The sequence below is a fragment of the Culex quinquefasciatus genome, chromosome 1 (genome assembly GCF_015732765.1).
Source record: "Culex quinquefasciatus strain JHB chromosome 1, VPISU_Cqui_1.0_pri_paternal, whole genome shotgun sequence".
Classification (NCBI taxonomy): domain Eukaryota; kingdom Metazoa; phylum Arthropoda; class Insecta; order Diptera; family Culicidae; genus Culex; species Culex quinquefasciatus.
In genome coordinates, this window is record NC_051861.1 from 66409635 (window position 1) to 66422408 (window position 12774).

The window sequence follows — 12774 nt, forward strand, 5'->3', positions numbered from 1 at the left end:
TTTTGATATTTGTTAACTTTAAGAGTTTTGAATATTTTGAAAATTCGTAATATTCGACATTTTCTAAAATTTTAACATTCTGTAATCCTAAAAAATTAAAGTTTTATAGTTCCATTGGGTGTGGGGTGTGAGATTGGGTCATACAAATTTCAGCATTTTTGTTTGACTCAATCTCACCCCTGATGACAGAATATCACCTCTGATGACGGTTCATAAAATATTTCAAAGAATTTTGAATTAAAAAAAAATGAAATCTTGAAATTTAAGCAAAAGAACATTAATTTTTTTAGCATTTTTAAATTTCTTAAAATTTTCAAGCACGATATAGATGTTTAAACTTTTGAAAAGTCATGCAATTTTTATTTTTTAAGCATTTTTTTTTTAAATTTAGTATCTTGAAATTTTCATGTTATTATTAGTCAAATCTGAATTTTATTTATAAATGCTTGCCAATTTATGATTGACGCATCTTTTTTTCAGGCAACAAACGTATTCCAATCAGATCCTGCCGTCCACGTGTGGTCCCGCGTTGCATCCGTAGAACCCACGGAAGCAGCCACGTTGCTTCGTACGCATACTCCACAAACCCACATTGTCTCGTACTCCGGTGGCCATCAATCCGTCGGAGATCCAAGATTGGCTTCGCATCCCTGTACAACTTTGATCAGCTCGTCGGGGATCAAAAGTCCAGCATGACCAAAATGCTGCCAGGAGAACACCAATCCAAGCCCGAAGCTGCGGTCAAGGAAAATCAAGGAATTTTGAGAAGAATCTGCGATCCGAAAGTTTAATTGAGTGAAAAAGCTAATATTATTGTGAAATTGTGTGCGTCTTAATAAAAAAATAAATAAAAACAAAACCACATTTTTTTTACTGCAACATAACCTAAAAATTGGAATTGACAGTGTAGAGAATAAGACCAGGATAATAATTCATGCAAAAAAAGAACTTAAATGAATAAATTAATTTATGGAAAGTAAGACGAAGAAATGAATTAAGACCGTTTCAAATGTTAAAGTCGAAAATCGATTGTGCTTGGTTTGCTGAAAAGCAACGACGACGCACATAAAGCGAGAGCACCATCGTGTGCCAAGAAATTGGTCAGCAACGTGTACACACGCTGTATGAGTGTGAGTGCTTCGTCTAGGTTGGGTCTGCTGAGCAACGTAAAGCTTTGCTAAATAAAAGAGAGAGAAATTAGAGAGAGAGATAACGAACGAATGCGGCGATGGCTGAAAAGCTTTCGAACGTCGTGTCAGAATCGCGCGGCGCGGGAGAAATGAAATGAAAGAGTCGTAAGTGTGAGTGCGCTCTTTGCATGATCGTGGAAAGTGGCTTTTGTCGGGAAGGTCTTCAGTCTTGTTTGCAAAGTTGTAGCGAACGGTCGTTTGACGACATTTTTTAAGTTTTGGCCGTGAGTTTACCACATGGCGCAGTCGATAGGTACGTATGGTGAGGATTTCAATGGAAAAAGAAAGACAGAGAGAGGAATGGAGTGGACGAACGCCTCCACAGCGCAAAAAAAAAATCAGTTGACGAACGCCTCAACTGCACCAAACAAACAAAAAAACAAAAATGAGTTGACGAACGCCTCAATTGCAAAAAAAAAGAAAAAAAAAATGAAAACAGTTGACGTACGCCTCAACTGATCACATATAATGTTGACGAACGCCTCAACTGATTTCTGAGCGTGAATCAGATAAAAAAAAAACGGGTTGATAAGAAAACTTGAGAAAGGGTTAATTAAGAACCTAAACAAGAAAATGGAGTGGAAATGTTTTTTTTAAATAACACGAACGGAAAAGTTCGAAGAGAGAATGCAATGGACATTGATTTTGAGATTTGAAATAAAAAAAGTGATTTCCATCATAAAAGAGCAACAACATAAATTGCAATGAGTTTGGAGAAGAGTTGATTTGTTTTTAACAAAAAAAAAAAAAGATGATTGCAATAATTCAGTATTAATTTGGAAATTTCAGTCAGTTCAAGGAGGTAATGTAAGAAACTGTGGTTGTAGAACACAAATTTTCTTGAGATTATTAAGTAAAAGTATTTATTTTATTAAAAAAAAACAAATGGTTTGAAATGAGCACAAGAAAAGTGGAAGAGCTAAAAAAAAATCGTTCGATAAAGCAAAAAAAAATGATTCGATGGTTTCTGAAGAATAAAATAACAGTAGTTTTCTTTTTAATGAAAAGAAAAAAAAAACAAAAAAAGATGATTGCAATAATTCGGAATTGATTTGGAAATTTCAGTCAGTTCAAGGAGATAATGTAAGAAACTGTGGTTGTAGAACACAAGTTTTCTGGAGATTATTAAATAAAAATGTTTTTTTTTATTAAAAAAAAACAAATAGTTTGGAATGAGCACAAGAAATTGGGAGAACTGAAAAAATCGCTCGATACAGCAAAAAAATAAAAAATAAAAAAATGATTCAATGGTTTCTGAAGTAGTTTTCTTTTAATGAAAAGAAAAAAAATGATTGAAGAAACTGTGGTTGTAAAACACAAGTTTTCTGAAGATTATAAAATAAAAGTGTTTTTTTATTTAAAAAAAAACAAATAGTTTGGAATGAGCAAAAAAAATGAAATAAATAAAAATGATACGATGGTTTAAGAAGAATTAAATAACAGTAATTTTCTTTTAATGAAAAGAGAAAAAAAAATAAGTTTCTTTTTCTCAATAACAGGAAAAAGGTGGTGATTAAAATAGAAAGGAAACAAGAAAAGTGAGAGAGCTGAAAAAAAAATCGCTCGATACAGCAAAAAAAAAATGATTCGATAGTTTCTGAAGGATTAAATAACTGTTGTTTTCTTTTAATGAAAAGAAAAAAAAAACAAAAAAGATGATTGCAATAATTCGGAATTGATTTGGAAATTTCAGTCAGTTCAAGGAGATAATGTTAGAAACTGTGGTTGTAGAACACAAGTTTTCTGGAGATTATTAAATAAAAGTGTGGCACCAACCAAAATGTTCATTAAACTAACCCAAAATTAAAGACCGAAAACTAAGATTTTGTACTATTAAAAATTGTGAAAGAAAACCAAGATTTGAGCCAATATTTGTGTGTATTTATTGATTTAGCTGAAACTATTGCGATATGTGACTTCGTTTACCAACTGACTTCGACCCAAGTTCACTAAGGACCGACTAAATTTGTATTATTTGTATTAAAAGAAAAGAATAAAGATTATATTTTATCTCTCAGATTAAAAGAAAAAAAAACTGAGGCCAGAAACTTTTGTAGTTTTGATTATACTTTTTTATTGGGAGGAAAAGCCAAGCTAAAAAACCTCCATCTTTTGCGTGGACAATTCAACTCAGTCCAGGTGTGATCCTAACCCTTTTCCCTACACCTTCTGACCGCTAAACGTCCCTATTTCCCTATCCGGTTCCTAAACGTCCCTACGGAGTTCGTTACTTGCGATTTGTGCGGTGCTCCCACGATGTGTCGACAATTCCGGTCCGATGTCGGCTGGATCGATCGGCGAAGGCGGGCCGATTCTTGAAGCGTGTGAGGCGAGGCGAGGCGTTACCGGCTCAGGCGTACGGTTGAGCGCCGGCGCGTGTTGTTGTTGCAGCTTTGGCGTCCTGCCGATAGATGGTGCTAGTTGTCGGGGCTTCCGATCCAGGATTGCGCTCCCAGACGACCACGTTTGAGCTTTCCAGCTCCAGATAAGCCACCCACGTTGATGGGTTCCTAAATCAACGTGCACAAACCAATCGAACTAATTAGCGAACTCCAAATTTAAAGCGTCCAAACTAATTCTTACCTTTCTCGCTCGTTCTGATTGCGGCGGCCTCACACCTGCAAAATTACTCCTGCTAACTAGGCTCGATCACAGATCTGCCTCCAAAATTCTTCACACCTCGACTGCAAAATTTAATTTTACCAAATCAAGTACAAATTACAAAAAAAAAAAAATATCACCAAAACTACCTTTTCAAGACGCACTCAATGCGGTTAACTTTTTAAAAAAAATCACTGCCACGATTTCACCTGATCGCAATTGACGACGATCAGAGGACGCGAAATATCACGGTCGTAATTAAACTTTTTAAACGATCCGGACTGTGTCACGAGTTCTGCCAAAGTGAACGAGAGTCAGTCTTCATCGCTTGTACGAACCGACAATCTTGGTTTTCTCCCAAATTTTACTACAAAAGACTTTTTCATTTTGCTCTCTTTCTTGTTAATTTTCAAGGACAAATTGAGCTTCAAAAAATTTACACAGGAGATGCTTCCCAAATGGCTTTAATTTTAAACCGAACACAATTTGCCTAAAAATCATTTTCATCTAACAAAACGGTGCAAAATTGGGTTTCTGCTATCCTCCCATAGGTGGCGACGATCAAATTTCCCTAATTTGGTGCGTGTCTTAGCTGACCCAACATATCTTAGCAAACATACATACAGGGACTCCCAATGATGTGGTTAGATTCGCCCACACTAATATTAAAAATTTTGTAAGTTGAAAACTTACAAAATTTTTAAGTTCAAACTAAAGTTCAAACTCAAAAATCCAACATAAACGTAAATTATATTTCTTAACTAAAAATTCCAATTGATTAATAGTCCAACAAACTTATTTTTCCCAATTAGACAAACTATGTTGCCATCCTCTTACTTGAACTCATTCCATCCAACATCTTCTACTTCCCCTTCTCACATTCCGAACCATCTCAACTTATGTTTATTATTTTCCTAAATCATTTGCCAACTAACTAACCTTACACTTAATTTCAACCAAAGTTGCCAATTTTACTCCAAAAATATTTGGAAAACCAATATTTCTTATAACTAAACCAATGTTACCAAATTACTCCAAAAATGTTTGGAAAATATTTTCAACTTAAACTAATTCCGAAAACTTCCAGAAAGGTCTGGACAATAGCGTGGTTCACGTTTCTATGAAAAAGACAAAAGTTGTTATTTTGTCTTGCATCAACCGGAATTTCGTTCTTTTATGTCCCCAGAAGCACTCCTGAAAATTTGAGCCCATTTGGTAAGGTCTAGGAGCTCCAGTTTTAATTTGAAATTTATATGGGATTTTGATTTATTTTCCATGGGAAACTATCTTTTTACATTGTATTAGGATTTTTTATAAATCGATGAAATGACTTGATTCTTATAGTAGGAGATATGTTTTGAACTGGGAACAACTTTGTAGAACATACCAACATGCTAGGAAGTGACCCTTTAAAGATACAGATACTTTTAGATGGTGGCTGGCCTTCAAAAGCCACCATCTAAAAGTATCTGTATCTTTAAAGGGTCACTTCTAGCATGTATGTTCTACAAAGTTGTTCCCAGTTCAAAACCTATCTCCTACTATAAGAATCAAGTCATTTCATCGATTTAAAAATCCTAATACAATGTAAAAAGATAGTTTCCATGGAAAATAAATCAAAATCCCATATAAATTTCAAATTAAAACTGGAGCTCTAGACCCAAATGGGCTCAAATTTCAGTGAGGACATAAATTCCGGTGATAAGACAAAATAACAACTTTGTCTTTTCATAGAAACGTGAACCACTACTGGACAACTACTCAAACTTACACTAATGCAAAGATTTAGAAAATACAAAACATTCCAATCCAACCCAAACTACTCAGACAGACCTGATATCCAACTAAACTTATCAAACTTTCCAACTTTTCTTTACACCATTCCAACATTTTGACCACTAAACTTATCTGCACTCCCACTGTGCAACATAGCGTTACCAAAACATAAAATCATAACGCCAATCCAACTGACATTCAACGCAAACACTCAAAGCAGCTGAGAAATGTCAAACTGTCAAACCAAAACAAAATGTGCTTCCCAAAATTTACTTTCTGAAGCGAATTCCAAAAGTTTACTGAAATTTTACAATTTAAACCGGGCTATTGACTCTAAATTTAACTAAAAACTGAAACTAAAGTGCAGATTTACTGAGTAAGTATCAAACTAAAGTGAAAAACGTTGCAAATAAGCCAAAATTTGAAGGTGAATGTTTGTTTACAAAGCGAAACATTCCCTGCTAACTAAACCCAACCAAACTTTCATCTCATTCATAACATTTTCTATCATTCTAGGTACAACGACAACTAACTTTACTACAAATTAAAACAAATTGGTTACTTTGGGCGTAGGAAATGGTAAGCTAAAGTGAAATTTGATTGCATCTCGACCACGGCCCATTTCACACAAGAAAGTTCCTCAGAAAAGAGTGTTTTGATTTGTTTACGTTCTAGTTTGAGCTCATCGAGACTCATTCATAGCTTTACTTTCTAAAGGCAACGAAATTGTGCCTGGTTTGTGCGTGGGAACACCTCAAAGAGTATTTTTCTGGCTGAAGATTTCATAATATCTTCAATTGTGTTTATGCGACCCACGTCAGCATAGTCATAGCTTGCTTAATCCTAGCAACTAACTCGTGTTGCGTAACTTAGCCTAAACGACTGAGGAAACTCGTGGACATCTCAAATCGTGCTGAACCGTATCACCAATGATGTGTTTTATTAGGCTTAATCTTTGTGTGTGCACTTCCGGTAAAAAGTGCAGTCATAGCTTTTTGTCATCTAATCCGATTTTTCCCAACTGACTTACGCATTCTTAAGGAAGGAACCGTGGAATGTTCCCGGAATCCTCCGACCATTCATGTCTTCCAACACGTATGTGTTCGAACCTAATTTCTCCTTCACTCGAGCCTTCGTGAACTTATTCGCGAACTTGCCAACAAAGTCCTTTGACTTGTCCGACAGGTGGACATTCTTCTTGTACACATCCTGTCCCACCTCGAACTGATGACGCTTGTTCGCGCGCAAGTTGTACGGCTGCGAGTAGCGTTGATACGCTTTCGCCAAGTTCTGCCTAACCACTTCGAACAACTTCTCCATCTCTGCGCTTCGCTTCAGCGGGTCTTCTTCCTCCTCGCTGCTCAGGTGACGCAGGTGATCGTACTCCCTTCCGTTGCTGATCATATTTCGTCCGAAATTGACAAAATACGGTGAAAATCCTATGCTGTCGTGAACGCTCGTTCGTATCGCCATGGCAATCGTGTGAACGGACTCGTCCCAGTCACGATGGTTCTTCTTGTCGTTCAGGGCACACCGGATGGCGGTCACGATGACTCGATTGACGCGTTCCGAGGGATTCGGACTTGGGTGATACACGGCCAAGTTCCAGTGTTGCACACCGTACTTCTCCAACAGCTTCCGGAACAAATCCGACTTGAACACCTTCGCATTATCTGAAATACAAACGGACGGCGCACCAAAAGCGTGAAAATCAGTGTTTCCAGAACTGGCAAACTGCGGGAGCAGTGGCATTCCTCATGCACTGGCACATGACGAACTTAGAATGGAAGTCGCTCACCACCAAAATCCACACGTTTCCCTTCTTTGACCGCGAATGGTCCGAGAAAGTCCAACGAAATCATCTCCCAAGGGCGCGAACATAATTTAGGCTTTCCGCAGGTCGGTCTGACGTTAATATTCGGTATTTTTGACTCCTTGCAGATCTGACACGCGAAGCAGAATCTCTTGACATCGGTGGCGAGTCGCGGCCAATAGAAGCGCTCTCGAACCTTACACAACGTCTTCCAGTACCCGAGATGAGCTTCTTCGTGGATCTGACGAATCAACGGCTGACGTTCACACATCGGAACGACCTGTTTCCACCGAAACGCACTATCTTCGGCAAGCGACGAACCAGAGATGAACTTGAAGACTTGACCATCAACGACTTTGAAGTCCTTGTACTTATCCGGACACTTCTCGATCTGCGTCTTCAACCCATCTACGTACGGATCCGGCAAACAGACATCAACGGCGGTGAGACTTCGCGACAGGGCATCAGCAGGTACATTTTCGGTTCCCTTCTTGTACTGGAGCGTGATGTCGTACTTGGATAGCTTCAAGGCCCAACGAGCGATCCGCGGGGACTTGGACTCGATGCTCATTGTTCGCAAGAAGGTCAGACTCATCGCATCTGTCTGGACGACGAACTGACTACCTTCGACGAAGTGCTTGAAGTTCTCGATTGCCAGCAGGACGGCCAAACATTCTCTCTCCGTGGCGCTGTACTTCCGCTGGGTGCTGGAAAGTTTCTTCGAAAAGTAGGCAATCGTCCGACGTACTCCATCCTGAATCTGGACCAACACAGCACCAATCGCTAAATCCGAGCTGTCTGTCTCGATCACGAAAGGCAACGCAAAGTTGGGATTCGCTAGAACAGGTGCGGACACCAACGCATTCTTCAACTTCCTAAACGCCTCGTCAGCTTCCGGGGTCCAACTGAACTTCTTCCGGTCTTTCTTGAGGAGATTTGTTATCGGTGTTGTTATTTCGGAATAGTTTTGTATGAATTTTGGTAGAACCCTGCCAATCCCAATAAACGGCGAATGTCCTTGACGGACTGAGGCGGAGCGTAGTCAAGAATTGGCTGGATTTTCGTCACATCCATGGACAAACTTTTTTCCGAAAGAACGTACCCCAAATAACGAATCTGACGCTGACAAAACTTCGAATTCTGGACGTTGATCGTGAGTCCAGCGGTGCTGAGACGAGACGCAACGGTGCTGATCAGCTCACAATGATGCTCAAACGATTCGGACGTGATGATGATGTCATCCAGGTACACGTAAACAAACGGCTCGAGATCGTGTCCCAAAACCTTACTCATGAGCCGGGCCATTGTCGCTGGCGCGTTCGTTAGTCCGAAAGGCATCACCACAAACCGAAACAACCCTTTATTAGTCCGAAAAGCGGTCTTATCCTTCGCAGACTCCTCCAAGCTGACCTGACAATAGGACTCCGACAGATCTATAACCGGAAAGTAACGCGATCTCTGAATTCTCTGCAGAATTCCGAGCATGTTTGGGAACGGGAAGTCATCTCGTTTCGTGCACGAGTTCAAACGACGCGAATCCAAGCAGATTCTCCATTTCCCATTCGGCTTCTTGATGGGCAACAACGGGTTCAAAAACTCGACAGGACCAGCACTTTCCTCGATCACTCCTAAACGCAACATCCGGTCTACTTCTTCATCGATCACTCTCTCGACTACGGGAGACCAACGGTAACTGGGCAACCGGCGAGGCAGCGTTCCCGGTAGCAGATCGATAGCATGCTGCAGAACACTCGTTCGACCTAATTTTCCTTCGGCGGTAGCCGAAGTTGGCGGACTGCTTCGAATAACTGTTGACGTTGCGAAAACGAGAGCGAATGTTCGGTTTCGATATCGGACGGTTGTTGTAGATGGCTTTCCGGAATCTCAATCGTCGGCATCTCGAGGCTCTCATCTTCTTTCGGCGGATCGATCAGCGAATCTCCTTCCATCGGGATGATCTGGAAACAAACCGTGCAGTCTTCTTCCGCGAAGAAGTCCTCGGCGAACACCAAATCGACAGATCGTACAGCAGCAGAATCTTCCTCAACTTCAGTCTCATTCCTGGGCTCCAACAGCTCTGGCGCGACCATTAGCCGGAAATTGAAAGCTTCCAGAAAGTCTACTCCAAGGATTAGATCTTTCGTAACTTCCGGGACGACTATGGTCGGAATTACACATGTTTTCGATTCGTACGTATACGGAATGTTTACGTAACCGGCACATGTGTATTCGGTACTGTCCGCAGTCTTGATTTTGATGTTACACTTCTGGATCTTTAGGCCAATCTTTCCAATCAGTTCCAACGAACTAATGATAGATACGCCTGCACCGGTATCTGCTAATCCTTCAACTGTTTCGCCAAGAATGTTAACTGTCAAATGAGGGCATCGTCGGAAAGTGGTGTTGATGTTGTAGTTCTGATTGAAATAGCGGAAGTTGATAGTGGGAACGTTAGAGATGGGTTCAGCAGAAGATCTGTTCCCTTCGATCTCCATCTCTAATCGTTTTTTGGCGCGCGAAGGTTGTGTTGGTTCGGGCACACGGACGCGATCGTGTTCTCGTGACCGCAGATGTGACAGAACAGTCTCTTCCGCTGCACACAATCTCTCCACATGTGTCCGAGCTGACGGCAGTTCCAACACAGTTCCTCCGCTCGAGGTCTCGATACTGCAACAGCTTCATTCGGCGGACGTGCGGCGGCTGTTGTTTTCCTAACCTGGACAGCAAAAACTTGGGATTCGTCCGATTCCTCAGCTTCTTCACCAAACTCATCCTCCAGCTCAATCTGGTTTACTCCAGCTGCCTTCGCATTGTACAAATTGGTTTCCAGCGAGTCAAACTTGTAGCAAAGAAGAGCGAGATGGTCAATTGAGGTGATTGATCCCATGTGTAAAGCCAAACGACGCTGGTAGGACATCTTCATGTTCTCAACAATTAGACTGAACTTCTCCTGAACGGTCATCTTATTCACCAAACGTTGCGACAGCGCTTCGATGTCGGTTAAGTACGCGCTGAACTTCTCGTTAGGTCGCTGCTTCCGGGCTTTCATCTGGTCTTTGATGAAACGATCACGGTTCGGGTTGTCGTAACGCATCCTGAGGTAGATCACCAACTTCTCCCACGTGTCCAACTGCTCATCGTACGCACAGAACCAAACGTAAGCATCATCTTTGAACAAGAGATGAGCGTGAACTCGTAGTTCAGCGGCGGAGATCTGATACGATCGACTATGTTGTGCGATTTGTCGCAAAAAGTCATCAACAGGCATCGGACTCGTGTCGCCGGAAAACTTCGGCCATTTCTCGATGATGTTACAGGTCTGATGCGGCAGACGCGGGCGGACATACGGATGTTGACCAGCAGAAGACTGCGGCGGCAAACCGGTTGATCGAGCGAACTGGTTTTGACCTAACTGCGGGTTTGACGAACTTGGAACGTCGCGTTGCGGTTGTGGTTGCTGACCTCCACGATCAATACCACTGACACCAGGGTTGAACTCAGGGTATCAGGAATCCCAAACAACGGCGCTTGTGAAACTGCAGTGGTTAAACCTCCAAACAAGCTCTCTACGCTCCCCATAAGGCCTTGAGGGACAACAGTCGTCGGAACCGTATGTTGCAACGTCGGATTCGAATCGAACTGACCGGCCACGGAATGCGGTATACCTCCAACTCCACGAGATATGTTCGTTACCTCTGAGTCGTGGACACCCACATTGGTAATCTGGTCCACCAAGTTGTGAATCGTTTGTTCATGAGGGTCTGGGCATCGTGGTCCTTGATGCACGATCGAATTAACACATGCTTTAATGTATCCTTCGATATCCCTGATATGAACGTACTGACTCATGTCCAATTCTCTCCTAGGTCCTTTATTTCCAACTGGATTCTCAGCGGATGTGGGCGGAGTTACCTGCAAGATCGGAGTCGGACGCGTGGTCGTAGACGAAACGGTTGGGGTTGACGTGTTCATGGCGGTAATCATCGTTGTCGGCGCCGGGAATCGGAAGCAACTCTCCGCGGCGGACATCTCCGACTGAATCGCTCTGCGGAATGCACGATGGAACTCGGGCGTGCGCAGCATCGCCGACAGATCACCGGAATCCAACACTGGCGATGTCGACAAAGGCTTTTGCAAAAAGACTCTCAGCTGTTCGTAGGCATCGGCCAAAACGGGACGCTTCGGGATGGCACCAGTCTGAACGGAAGTAACAGTTGCCGTGACCATCGGGTAGGCGGTTGTACTGACATTGGAAACGCGTAGGGACGACATCTGCGCAGACAACTCTCCGGCGGACGTAACCAATCCAGCTGACGAAACAACTGATGCGCCTCCATAAGCACCATCTTCCAAGCTACTAATCACCTGACCGGCGACGGTAGACGTGCTTCGAATTTCCTGTTCCGGATTGGCTGACGTAGTAACGCTAGCGCTCGGTGACGTAACGGCAGGAGTTTCTGTTTGCGTTCGAATCGGTAACTTTCCGGTCGGCGATTTCACGACGAGGAACAGCGGAGTATGGGGAATCATCTGGTTCATGTCCTGATGGTAGTACTTGAGCGAAAGGTCGTTGATGAGATTTAGCAGCTCCTCCTGCTTCTGCAATTGGGTTCGATCGGCACAGACATACCGTCGGACACGTTTGTGGTAGTGCACCAATCTGGACCAGCATCCTCTTTGCTGATTGTTCTCCAGGCGATGCACGAGTTCCTTGAGGCTGTACGTAATTGTTGGATAATCATCTGCGAAGGAATAACCGATCACCATTTGCACTTTCGCCGTTTCCGGTTCGCGCAAAGCTTGGCGTAGATTCCTCATACGAGTGCTCAAAGAACCTTCCACCGGCAGTTGACGAATCGCGAGCTCGTACGTGATTTCCTCTTCGTACAGATCGTTCGCGTTGGCATGGTACCATTGTTCCATTTTGAATTGCGTAATAAGTCAGTAATCAAAAGAAAATAATCGGTAACTTCAAGCAATGAAAGTTTAAGTGTAATAATAAACAAAAAGATTGGAATGTAGTAAAGAAAACAACTAATTCGACCAATTTAACTAACCCAAACAGTTGGCAAATGAATATAAAAAGAAAAAAAAATAAATGTGATGTTGTGGATGGAAGTTCACTAAACCAGTTTAGACTCGCAATCTCCGAATCTTACCCAAACTAACCCAAAAAGTCCAAAAACCAAAGTCCCAAAACTTAACTAAAAATACCAACTAAATATGCTAACCCAACAATCCAAAATCTCAACCAGTTTAGTGATTAACCCTACTGAAACTAATTTGCAAAATAACTTTAAACCAAACGATGAAAACTATCACTGAAAGTGAAAAATTCTCACGAAAATCCGTTTTCACGGCCCCACGTTGGGCGCCAAATGTAACGATTTTGCG

The 12774-nt window shown here is 41.9% G+C and overlaps 1 long non-coding RNA gene across 1 annotated transcript; it reads left to right on the forward strand.

Annotated features, from left to right (window-relative positions):
* Nucleotides 1-5821: 5821 nt before the first annotated feature.
* On the forward strand, nucleotides 5822-8336 carry LOC119768625. The gene is made up of 3 exons (XR_005278111.1): nucleotides 5822-5943; nucleotides 6084-6146; nucleotides 7509-8336. It is a non-coding gene; the product is annotated as an uncharacterized LOC119768625 (long non-coding RNA).
* Nucleotides 8337-12774: the final 4438 nt, after the last annotated feature.